The sequence below is a fragment of the Rhinoraja longicauda genome, chromosome 1, assembly GCF_053455715.1.
Source record: "Rhinoraja longicauda isolate Sanriku21f chromosome 1, sRhiLon1.1, whole genome shotgun sequence".
Classification (NCBI taxonomy): Eukaryota; Metazoa; Chordata; class Chondrichthyes; order Rajiformes; family Arhynchobatidae; genus Rhinoraja; species Rhinoraja longicauda.
Window position 1 is genome coordinate 27,942,022 of NC_135953.1, and position 13,621 is coordinate 27,955,642.

The 13,621-nt window shown below is 41.1% G+C and overlaps 1 protein-coding gene across 5 annotated transcripts in view; it reads left to right on the forward strand.

Moving 5' to 3' along the window:
- wdr7 (WD repeat domain 7) overlaps positions 1–13,621 on the forward strand; it is a 467,098-nt gene that overhangs the window by 134,999 nt on the left and 318,478 nt on the right. The window lies entirely within an intron of this gene.

Here is a 13,621-nt window from a genome sequence, read left to right on the forward strand (position 1 = left end):
TAATTGACCCAAACCTTCTTTTATTACTTTTGTTTTGGTACAAACAGACCAAATGTATAAAAATTGCAAAGAAATGTTACTGTATTCTTTGTTTCTTCCTCCCACTTTAAATCAACTCTTTTAAAACAACTCTTTTAAAGTAGGATTATTATTGTTGAGATGTACTAGCAAATCAGTGCGCTTTTAATGTCTTTGCAATGTTGTAGCTATTGCAGTTTGAGTAGTTTGAGTTGTCACAAAGATCAAAGATCAGCATGAAATGGAGGACAGTATTTTTTCTACATAAAATCAAAAATAGCATTTCTTTGTGTGGAAGAGGCGCTGAGATTGTGGGCAGAAGGGGTTGTTCCTATGTTCTTTGACCTAAGCAAGAGTTAATGAATATTATTGGAAAGTGTCCTGAAAAAAGATTGACTATATTGTGAAAGAATTTTACATGATGTTCAAACTATGGTTTTCATTCTAAACAAAGGTAACTATGAAGGGATATGAGGGGCAGTAAGTGTAGTTGATTTGAATATTGAAGGTTAACATGCAAAAAAAATTACATGTTTTACAATAAATATTAATTCTTTTAAACTTCAAAAATGCAATAGGATAAATGATCCAATCATGGATTGCAGAAGAAATTATAAAATTATTAAATCTAAGGCAAAGGCTAAAAAAGTTGCCGAAAGTATACATTAAACCCGAGGACAAGGAACATGATACAATTCGGCAAAGAATGACCCAGAAATTGATTTACGCAGATTCCAAAGTAGAATTTGAGATATGTGTAGGAAGGAACGGAAGATGCAAGTTTAAATCGAAGATACACACAAAATGCTGGAGTAACTCAACGGGTCAGGTAGCATCTCTGGAGAAAAGGAATAGGTGACGTTTCAGGTCGAGACCCCCCCTTCAGACTTTGAGATTCCCTGCCGTATGTTGACCTTGTCCAGGCAGCAGAAATCCAATGTTTGGGAAATGTCAAAGAAGTCATAGTAGGTTTTTAGAGTGCATCTTGTAAATGGTGCATTGCATGCAATTTGTGGAGATAATGAATCTCAAAGGTAATAAAATCAAACAAAAATCTGCAAATGCTGAAAATCTAAAATAAAACAGAAAATGCTGCAAATATTCATAGATCGGGTAACATATGCAGGAAGAGAAACAGAGCATGAGAGGCTAGATCTGTGGGACACTTCCCCAAAGTTGCACGCAAATGTTTGCTCAAGGTTGCCTCTGCAGACTAAACGTGCATGATCTATTCTTCCATTTCCAGTAACCACGACCCTTCTAACAGCGCTTTCACTTGCAACCCCAGTTAATGTAGCACTTGACCTGGGGGACCCAAACAATCTTTCCAGGTGAAATGATGATTCACTTGAATATCTTTCAATCCATTCTTCTGCTTTCCATGTTCAAAATGTGGTCTCCTCCACATTGGAGAAACTAACCACAGGTTTTGATTACCGTTTTGCGGAGCACCAAGAGTTTAATCTGCAGGGGAAACCTTGAGCAACCATTTGCATGCCAGTTTCACTCTCCATCCCACTCCCATTTTGACTGATAGGACTGTAGCTTCCTGCACTGTTATATTGCAGCCCAGTACAAGATTGAGCAAAAGCATCTCATCTGTCGGAACAAGTTGCAGTCTCTAGACGTGGAACATAGAACAATTTTGCACAGGAACAGACCCTTTGATTCACGATATCTGTGTCAACCATGATCCCATTTGCCTCATATGGTCTAATTCCCTTCGTACCTGAGATAAACACAAAATGCTGGAGTAATCCAGCAGGTTAGGCAGCATCTCTGGAGAAAAGGAATAGGTGAAGTTTCAGGTTGGAACCCTTTTTCAGGGACTGGATCAGAAGAAGGGTTCCGATTCCTTCTTATTAGGTGACCTTAAAGCCTTTTCTCCAGAGATTTTACGAGGATGTTGCCAGGACTAGAGGGTCTGAGCTGTGGGCAGAGGTTGAGTTGGCTGGGACTCCATTCCTTGGAGCGCAGGAGGATGAGGGGTGATCTTATAGAGGTGTATGAGATCATTAGAGGAATAGATCGGGTAGATGCACAGAGTCTCTTGCCCAGAGTAGGTGAATCGAGGACCAGAGGACAAAGGTTTAAGGTGAAGGGGAAAAGATTTAATAGGAATCTGAGGGGATCTCTTTTTTATACAAAGGGCTGTGAATGTATGGAACAAGCTGCTAGGGGAAGTAGTTGAGGCAGGGACTATCCCAACATTTTTTAAAAAAAAGTTGGACAGGGTACATTAATAGTACAGGTTTGGAGGGATATGGGCCAAATGCTGGTAGGTGGTACTAGTGTAGCTGGGACATGTTGGCCCGTGTGGGAAAGTTGGGCCGAAGGGCCTGTTTCCACACTGTATCTCTCTATGACTCCATGCCGCCTGACCTGCTGAGTTACTCCAGCATTTTGTCTATCTTCGGTACAAATCAGCATCTGCAGTTCTTTCTTACACATTCCCTTCATACTCTGACTGTTTATATGCCTATCTAAACATCTCTTGATGTTACTCCTGTGTCTGCTTCCACCACGTCCCTGGCAGAATATTCGAAGCATCTACCAGGTTTTTAAAAATCTGTTCTCTTAATTTAAACTTCACCCCTCTTACTTCAACCCTATGCCCTTTAGTATTTGATATTTTCACCCTGAGAAAATGACTCTGACTATCTTCCTTAGCTCTTATTTCGCCTCATATTTTATAGTTCTATCAGGTCGTCCTTCAGTATCCAATGCTATCGAGAAAATAAAGCACTTTTGCCAAATCTCTCCTTGTATCTAATACTCTGTGATCCAAGCAACATCATGGTGAATCTTGTCTGCACCTTCTCCAAAGCCACCTCAGTCTCCCTGCAAAGTAGCAACCAGAGCTGCACATTATACTCCAAATGTGGCCAAATCAAAGTTTTATAGAGTTACAACATGACTTCCCAATTTTTATACTCAACGCCCCAAACAATAAATGCAAAGTACTGGCTATCTCTTTGCGTTGCCAAGTTCCGGGAACTTGCATCCAACGATCCCTCTATATCCTAAGGTCTGGTCATTTACTGTATATTTTCTCTTGCATTTGATCTCCCACTTCCACAGTAAACTCTGTAAACCATTTATTTGCCTATATTTCCAACTGATCTATGTCCTGCTGTATCCTTTGATAACCTTCCTCACTGTTCACAATCTTGCCAATTTTTGAGCCATCTGCAAATTTACTACTGGTCACAGACCACAGTCAGAATAACATCGCCTCCACCACAATCCTCTGTCTTTTTTTGGCCATGCCGATTTTTAATCCAGTCTAACAGGTTTTCGTGAATTCCCATGTGCATTAATCTTCTGGATCAGTTTAATACCGAATGTTGAATGTTTTATTAAAGTCCATGTAGACCTCTTCCACTGCTCTACACACATTAATTATCTTCACATCCTCCTTAAAAAAACGCAGTTAAGCTTGCAGGATGACCTCCCTGCACAAGGATTTAATATTAAATTTCAGTTGCTTTGACCTCGTTGTCTCCATTGCTTTATCATCTGTGATATTCCAAGCTTGATTGTTTTCTTTCCCTTTTTTCGTCTTCCTCTGGAGGTGAAAGACTTGCCAAGCCGATCCTGCTGAACACCTCTTCCTAATCTGCATTCGCAACTCCGACTTTCTTTTATCCGTGAAATGTTGTCCATGTTCTCACTCTTTAGCTGCTCCCATTTGACCAGAAAACCTTGTTGACAACATAGCCCAGGGTCACCTAAGATTTACACAAAAACAGGGCTATCCCCGTGCCCCCATTCCCAATGCAGTTTAACAAACTTTCGTTGTCTCCTTCCCAATACGAACAAAGGGTCTTTGATCTGAAACGTTAGCCCTGTTTCTCTACCCACTGATGCCGCCTGGCCTGCTGAGTATTTCCAGTATTTTCAGGCTTTATTTCAAAGTTAATGATAACTCAAATACCTTGTGATCTGTTTGTCCTGAACAGTAGGAAGCTTATTTGTTGGAGCATCTGTCATGTGGATAAATGCAGCAAATTTTTATTAAACTCCTTGTAAATAGTGCCTTGTAAATATTGTAAGGGTTATTGAGTACAAAGAAGAACCTTTTCTGTAGGATGCTCTTGCTTAGCTCTTCATGTGCTGTGTTGGTATGACTGATTCAGCAAGTTTCTGGTTATTGGTGGCTCCAGGGTGTTGGTGGGTAATTCATTTCTGATAATCACTTGTTTATGGTTAACCCCTCTTTGAACATGATCATGCCCAACATTTGTATGGCATTATGCTGCATCACCAGTTGCTTCGTCAATTAAAAATATGTCAATGTAATTCAACAATGTGCAATCATCAGTGAACATTTCACCTAAAAGAAAGGTTCTTGTGAATCAGCTAATTCTGGCTATGTCAGGGGCACTGCCTTGTGGTTTGCAATGGTTGGCCTCCAACAAGTTCAACTATTTTCCATTTGTGCTGCATATGGATCAGCAGTAATAAGTTTTGTCTTCTGATTGACTTCAATTTTAATTAAACACCATATTCAAGTGTTCCTTAAACCAATATTAACACCCACACGCTTCAAAAGTTAAGAGTTTAATTCTCTTATGTACCAAAACGGAACAATGAAATTCTTACTTGTAGCAGCATAACAGGTCTGTCAACACAGAACTCAATAGATACCATAATAAAACACACATGCATTTGTGCATGAACAAAACAAAAGCCTGAAGTCCCTCGTGCAACCAAAGCATTTTGTAGTTTGAATTTAGTTGTTTTTTTGTAATATTCAATAGCCTGGTAGTTGTTGGGATGAAGCTGTTCCTGAACCTGGAGGTTACGGTTTTCACATATACCTTCTTCCCAATAGCAGGAGTGAAATAAGAGTGTGGCCAGAGTGGTGTTCATGTTGTTGGCTGCCTTTTTGAGGCAGTGCCTCCTATAGATCCCTTTGAAGGTGCGGAGGTCAGTACCCATGATGGACCGGACAATGTCTGCCCCTTTTTTATAATCTCCTTTGTTCTTGGCATTTGAGTTGCCGAACCTGTCAATATACGCTGTCCTGTTTTGGTCCTTTACAGGATATGGATAGGTACATGGGACTGAGATATTAGTCATTAAAGGTACCTGGCAAAGGGAGGGACAGAACTGGCAGCTTTATATTCCATGTACAGATACTACAGGTAAAATAGAGATAGGAGTACAGGAGAAGGGAGAATTGCATTTTTGATCGAGGAGAACATCACGGCAGTTGTCTGAGATGATATTACTGAGGGATTGTTCAGTGAGGCTACATAGGTGGAGCTGAGAAACAAAAGGGGAATGATTCCTTATTGGGTTGTACCATATGCCCGCAAGTTAACGGAAAATAGAGGGCTAAATATACTGGCAATTTCAGTCGGCTGCAAGACTAATAGCATTGTCACACCATGGGGCATTAACTTTCCCAGTAAAGACTGGGACTCCTGCAGTGTCAAGGTCAGATAACCCTCCTGAGTAGTCCTAGAAAACATGCATTGCAGGTAGATAGGGTGGTGAAGAAAGCTTTAAGCACATTGATCATCTTCAGTCAGAGAATTGAGTATAGAAGTCAGGGGAAAAGAAGACTCAAAAGTGCTGGAGTAACTTAGCTGACCAGGCAGTATCTTGGGAGAGCATGGATAGGTGATGTTTTGGGTTGCGACACTTCATCAAACTGTTTGTGGTGGCAGGGGGAAAGCTGGAAAAGAGGTTAGGGGCAGGTCGAGGCCTGGTGAGTGTTAGATGGATGCAGGTAAGTGGGAGCGGGGTGCTTTGATTTTCAGATGCCTGGACAACGACCAGAGATGAAAAAGACAAAGTCTTTTTCGCAGGATGGGGGAATCAAGAACCAGAGGTGAAAGGTTTAAGGTGAGGAGGGAAATATTTAATTGTAACCTGAGAGGCAGCACGACACAGTGGTGCAGTGGTAGAGATGCTGCCTTACAGCACTTGCAGCGCCAGAGAACTGGGTTTGATCCCTGGCTTAGTATAGGTGTAAATTGCCCCTAGTGTGTAGGATAGTGTTAGTGTGCGGGGATCGCTGGTTGGTGCGGACTCGGAGGGGGCAAAGGGACGGTTTCTGCACTGTATCTCTAAACTAAACTCTTTCACACAGAGTGTGGTGGGTATATGGAATGAGCTTCCAGAGGAAGTGTTTGAGGCAGGTACAATAACAACATTTAAAAGATATTCGAACAGGTATATGGATAGGACATGTTTTGAGTGATATGGGCCAAATGTGGGCACATGGGGCTAGCTTTGGTGGGGCATATTGGTCAGCATTGAGCAGTTCGGCCAAAGGGTATGATTCCATGTTCTCTGACTCTAAATCCATTATGACAGAAATGTAATTCGTCAGTGGAACTCTTCAGAGAAATCTTTTAATTCCACAAGGGAAGTGTCGGCGCTGCGCAGCAGCTGCGACTCACCTGCAGTCCGTTTGTCTTTTGTGTTTTTTGTTGTTTTTTGTTTTAATTGTAGTGTTTAGATGTGATGTAGTGTTTTTTGTGGTTGTGTACTATGTGTGGGGGGGGAAACTGTAAAATTGTCTCTTCCGAATGGAGACCCGACCTTTTTTTCTGGGTCGTGTGTCTGTTCCCGCTGCGGCCGACCATCGGCCAAACACCTGGAGCTGGCGGCCTCCAACTGGGACCACCTGGGCTCTGGTTCGTAGAGCCCGCGGTCTGTACTCACCACCTGCGGAGCTGGCTGCCTTTGGAGGCTGTGGTGACGCTGTGAGTGTGGCTGCGACTCGCCTTCGGAGGCTTCAGCCGCGGGCCGCGTGGATATCGGAAACTCGCAGGCCCCTGGGTGGGGGCTGACATCGGGGGCTCCAGCAGCGGCAGTGTCTTCGCCCGCCCCGAATCGCAGGGCTTGGGTCGGCCCGCTGCGGACCTTTCACCATCCGGCGTGGCCTGGAACAAGCCGCGGGATTTTCTCTGCCCGGCGGGGGCTTCAATGTCGGGAACCCCGACCGCCCCGACGTGGCAACTTCAACAGCCTGACCGCGGGAGAAGACGGCAGGGGAAGAGAAAAGACATTCTGGCCTTCCATCACAGTGAGGAGGTGACTGGAGGAGACTCACTGTGATGGATGTTTCTTTTTTTTTTTTTGTGTGTTGGTTGGTGATTGCGAGTGTTATTGCTTATTTTTATTGCTCTTATTCTTGGACTGTGGATAAGGGAATTTTGTCCAAAAGACTTCTTTTGGATGACAATAAAGGTTATTCTGATTCTGATTCTGATTCGTTATACTTATTTGCAGCGATTTCGTGTTTCTTCTGTAGGTTGTACCAGTTAACCAAGCTTAGTGAATTTGTGGAGCCTCTTTTTTTTGTCATAGTTTGTGACATTACACCATGTGATCCTCTAGATCTATTTTAATTTCGGTCACAACTGTTGCATTCATTGTTAACTTTCTAAACTCCAGTGATTGACTCCCAGATTTTCAACCCATTACCATCAACGTATTACCTTCTGGTGTGATCAATGCACAACATTTATATTTCTCCATTATCTGTGCATGTGTTAATATAATCAATTGGCTCTGACAATAAACAACTTGCTACTGTTGTGCAGTGTCATTGGGAATTTGCTCAGCTTATACATCTCCATCAGTCTAACAAACATTACAGATTTAATTTGTTTATCTTACTCAGACTGTTTTTTACTGTCGCTTGCAGCAGCCTCCAACGCAATTTAAATTTCAAGGAAGTCATGTGGAGTGCTTTGTGATCATAATGTTGCCCTATTCACAAATCAGATAAGTTAGTGAGCATGATTAACTTGGATACAGTTAAAAGGTAATCCAAAAGCAACATGAAAATTGAATTGACAATTGGAGTCCATGTATATAATATCTCTTTTGTTTAGCCACACGCACTGTTCTGTTTGTGTGTGCAAATAAATTCACCAGATTTGGTTCATGACTACAAAACTGTTCATAATTCATTTAGTGTTTTTAAATATCTTATGTTATGAGGCAATGATTATTATGAGGGACGTAATGCAACAGGAAGCCGTGTTGGAAGCCTTTGATGTGATATATAGTGGTTGGTAATCAGTTTGTGAGTGCTTCATTGATTTCCATGCCTTACCTTTTTTGACCTGACGTAAAAGTATCCACATGTAATATGCCGAATCTCCTGAAGATGTAGTTTCTCTTTTACATTAAATATTTATGATTGCACTTGATGAAATTAAGTACTGTGTGTATCTTCTAATGCATTCCTGAGAAATTTCTGAGAAAAACCTGACATCTGGCAATTAGTCTTTTTATTTTAAAAACCTTTAAAAAAAGAGCCACTGAATTTCGCAGTCCTTTTCCATTTTTAAATTCAAATATCTCATTTTGTACTTTTCCCTCTTTGGATTTTCACTCATGAAATTAAGAATAATCTTATTACCTTTCTGCTAGCATCTTGAAATGGAGCAATTATAGTTGTATACAGTTTTCATTAAACTTTGTTTAAAAGCTAGGTTCCCATTGCTAAATCGGTAAAGCTGTTTGTCTTTCTCTGTCATTATACTTTAACTTTTGTTTCAGCTTTATGGAGCTTTGGTGTACAAAATTTTATTGGTGTTCTATCTATTGCACCAATGATAGAGCAAAGGTTTGTATTATATCAAGATGAAGAAAGGACAGATAGATTTTCATGGCTTTGGCCAAGATGTTGGCAGTGCGTTAGTAGTTGAAGTTGACTTTTCATGTCTTGTGGGGATTTCACACTTTTTAAGATAGCATGCCGTTTACATTTACTGTAGCTAATGCATTTTTCGTAAACCTGCATAGTAAAATTGATTTAAATAAATTATTTGATTTGAGTTCGCTGTGATTTGTTTCATTTCATCAAATTTCATGCCAATTAACAATTCCCACCTTTATATTTAAATAGATAGTTCAGGAGCAAGATATTTTCTTAATTTCAATTAAATCTGTAGCATTTTTCAGGAAATAATTTTAGCTCTTTTCCCCTTTTCGTAATTTCTTACAATACAATACAATATCTTTATTGTCATAGTACAAGTCCAACGAGATTAAGAATACCACTTCCATATCGATTGCTATAAAATAAATAAATCACGGCGAAACCAAAAACAACAAAGGGAGGGGGAAAAAAAGGAAACAAGGTAAAGTGCAAAGAAAGGTTCATGCAGGGTCAGTTGTGCCAGATGACCATGGGGGCAGAGACAGATCATGGGGGGCACTCAGCAGGTCCGATTCAGAGCAGCTATAGCTCTAGGAATAAAGCTGTTTCTTAGTCCGGAGGTGCGGGTGTAGAATGCCTTGTAACATCTGCTAGATGGAAGTAGTTCAAACAGATGGTGGCATGGGTGTGTGGAGTCCTTGTAGATGCTGGTGGCTTTCCTGAGGCAGCGTGCGTTGTAGATGTCCTCCAGGGCTGGTAGCTGTATCCCAATGATCCTCTGCGCTCTGCAGACGACCCGCTGAAGAGCTCTCCTATCCGCTGCCGTGCAGCTGAGATACCACACATAGATGCCATTTGTCAGTATGCTCTCTGTGGTGCAGCGGTAGAAGGTCATCAGTAACTGTTGGGCCAGACCGCCCTTTTTCAGCGTTCACAGGAAAAACAGCCGTTGCTGTGCTTTCTTGACTAGCGCAGCGGTGTTAGTGGACCATATCATATCATATCATATACATACAGCCGGAAACAGGCCTTTTTGGGCCCTCCAAGTCCGTGCCGCCCAGTGATCCCCGTACATTAACACTATCCTACACCCACTAGGGACAATTTTTACATTTTACCCAGCCAATTAACCTACATACCTGTACGTCTTTGGAGTGTGGGAGGAAACCGAAGATCTCGGAGTAAACCCACGCAGGTCACGGGGAGAACGTACAAACTCCTTACAGTGCAGCACCCGTAGTCAGGATCGAACCTGAGTCTCCGGCGCTGCATTCGCTGTAAAGCAGCAACTCTACCGCTGCGCTACCGTGCCGCCCATGTGACCATTCCTCTGAAATTTAGCCTCTTACTGCCATTTACTGTGTGTATCTTCTCATTATAACTCCAGGCTACTTTTTCTCTGAATTTAATGCTTATTGCTGAATTTAAACACTTTTTTTGTAGATTATTTTGTTTTTAATAGATAAATATACAGTAGTCATCTTACTAAGCAGAGAAAAAGTAGCCTGAAGTTGTAATGAGAGGATGCACACAGTAAATGGCAGTAGGAGGCTAAAGAGCCCTGTGAGTCTGCCACGCTATTCAGTAAGATTACAGTTAACTCTATTTGTGCTCTTAACTCTCTTTTCTTACCCTATTGCAACACTTAATATGCCTTGTGATTTGACATTCATAACCCACTGAGGTAAGGAATTCCAGAGGTACACAATGGTCTGAGAAAAGTAGTTCTTCCTCGTGTCAGTCTTAAGTGGTCATGAGATCATGTTCCCTGGTCCTAAATCACCCAACAGCAGAAAAGTCCTTTCAGCATTCACCCTGAGAAGCTTTCTCAGAACCTTGCATATTTTACTCTCCCTTCATAGTGAAGTCATTTTCTGATCAGACTTACTCGTAAGATGAGCCCCTCATCCTAATCAGTGAACCTTCATTGTGGTTCATCTGGCAAGTATCTATCCTTTAATAAACAGGGAGATCAAAACAGTACATTCGTCCAGCACTAACTCACCAAAATCCTGTATTGTTGTGGCAAGATTTTCTTACTCTTGCACTTTTTCCCCTGTGCAAATATGTTCTGTATGCTATCATAATTATTTACTTTACTGCATGCATATTTTCTGTATTTTTTTGTTTAAGGACACCCAAATCTTTCTGAACATCATTAGTTCAAAGCCTTGATTCATTTAATGATATTCTGATTTTCAATTCTTCCACCGAAAATAGATGTCATAAAATCATAAAGCTGTTAGCGTGGAAACGAGCCCTTCGGCCACCTTGTCCATGTCAATCATTTTGGCTGGTCCCATTTGTCTACATTCTGCCAATAGTCCTCTTAAGTCCTACCTATCCATATCTGTACCAATGTCTTTTAAAATACATAATTATAGCCTGTTCTATAGTTTCATTTGGCAGTTCATTCCAGATATGCAATACCATCTCATTGAAAATGTTATCTCTGAGGTCCCTCTAAAGTCTTTCTTCTCTCACCTTAAGCTAGGGCCCTCTGGTTTTGGATTCCTCTACCCCGGGAATATGACTGCGAGCAATCACTTTATCCATGTCCCTCGTGATCTTGTATGCCGTAATACGATCGTCCCTAAGCCTCTTACGCTGTAAAGAGACAAGTGCCAGTCTATCTAACCTCTCCCTTTAACTCAAGTGCACAAGCCCAGGTAACGTCCTGGTCAATCTCTTTTGCACCCTTTCCAACTTAGTGATATCCTCCGTAGAGCTGGGTGACCAGAACTGGACATAGTACTCCACAAGTATGTTTTGGAGCATTTATAGTTAGACTATGGAGTATTACATAGAAACAACTTATACAGCATGGAAACTGTTGCCTCTTCTGAGCCATGGGTGCGGTTCTGGAAGACTGAAGTGATGTTGTCCTTGTGTTCAAAAAGGGCAGCCAGGATAAGTGTGGAAACAATAGGCCAGTAAGCTTTACATCATTGAAGAAGATTCTGAAGAACTGGATTTATGCTTGTTTAGAAACGCAGGGAATCTTAGAAAGGCATGGATTGATTTAGAGCCGCTAACAGGGTTTTGTGCAGGGGAAATCTTGCCTCATTGATCTGGGGTTTTTGAGGAGGTAAGTAAGAAAATTGATGTGGGAAGAACACTAGATATGATTAATGTCTTTAGTAAGGCTCAGATAAGGTCCCACATGGTCGGTTAGGCCAGAAGGTTAATGCGCAAAGGATGTATGGGAGTTGCCAAACTAGATGATAAGTGGCAGGGTTGTAGGGTTGGATGGGTTATTTTCTGACTTAAGTCTGTAACAAGTGGTTTACCACAGGAATGTGTGTTTTTTAATAAATATACATGACTTGGATTATAATGTATGGGGTTTGGCTGTTAAGTTTGCAAACAACCTGAAAATTGATGGTGACGTGGATAGCAAAGTAGTTTGCCTAAGGATACAGTGGGACATAAATCAGCTGGAAAGATGAGCAGAATGGTGGCACATGGAATGTAATGAAGATGAGTGTGAGGTAATGCATTAATTCTAGCAGGACGTATAGAGTAAATGGCAGGGACTTTAGGAGAATTGATCTACAGGGAGAACTTGGGGTACAAGTGCAGAGTTCACTGAAAGTAGGGACACAAGTGGATATGGTAGTTCAGAAGGCACTTTGTCTTCAAAGGCCAAGGCATGGAGTGCAAGAGTTGAGTTGCCACATTGCAGCTGTACAAAACATTGGTTCGCTTGCATGCAGTTTCAACTCGGCAGGAAGGATATGGCAGAAATTGAGAGATTCCATCAACCATCTGGCTCTTGAACCACACTCCATTAACCATCAAGAGCCACACTGCACAATGTTAACCACAACCCCACCTCAGCAATGAACTGCCACAAATTTGAAATAGGTTGCACTATGCACTTTGCACTGTTATGGTCTGGTTACCTAGTGTTACTAGTAATTCATTGTATTATTGATTATTGCATATTCAGTTATTGTGTTGGTACGTTAATGTGTCTGTAAAGCTGCAGCAAATAAAATGTAATTGCTTTGTTCCCGGTGCATATGATAATTAAACACTCTTGACTCTTGAGTGCAGAGGAGATTCACCAGAATGTGGCTGCAAGTAAGTTTCATTTTGGTACATATGAGAATAACATATTCTTGATTGTTGTAGTTGTAAGGACAGATTGGACAGGATGGGTTTATTCTCACCGGAATGTAGGAGGGTAAGGGATGACCTAATAGAGGTTTATAAAATTACGAAGGCCATAGACAGAATAGGTAATTACAATATTTGCCCCAGTGCAAGTGGAATCTAGAACTAGCGGGCACAGGTTTAAGGTGGGAGAGAGAAATGCAAAAGAGATCTGAAAGATACAGTTGGGGGGGGGGGGGGGGGGGGGGGGTGAAAATCTAGAACAAGCTATTAGAGGAGGTAATTATGACATTTAAGGCATTTGAACAAGTACTTGGATAAGAAAAGCTTAAGGGGATCTGGACCTAATGCAGGCCATTGCAACGAGCATAAACGGGCATCAAAATTGGGATGGATGAGGTGAGCCGAAGAACTATTTTCTGTGCTGTATGATTGTGTGATCACAAAACAATGTAAAGTTACAATATGAATTACTGTTGTAGAGGACTTAAATATTCTTCCAATCCTGTGTTGTTCCAAGCATGTTGACGCAAGATTTATTTTAAACATTTATCTAATATTCATGTTAGATTGTGTCTGATGTTCTGCAACCCAAACATTGTTTTAACCCTCCATATGATGGTAAACCGCATAAAAATTAAGAATGTTTCCAGTTTTATTAGTTGATTGTAACAACAGCAAAAATCTGAAATGGAGCAAAACAAAAAGAAAACAATTGCCCCCTTGTCAACATTGTATTTGATGAATATGTACATTTTTGATGATATCTAGGAGAGAATGCTTAATTATTTGAGAAAGTAGTAAACACTATCCTGTCGTGTACTAAATTTGAGGAAGGAAGTAATCCAT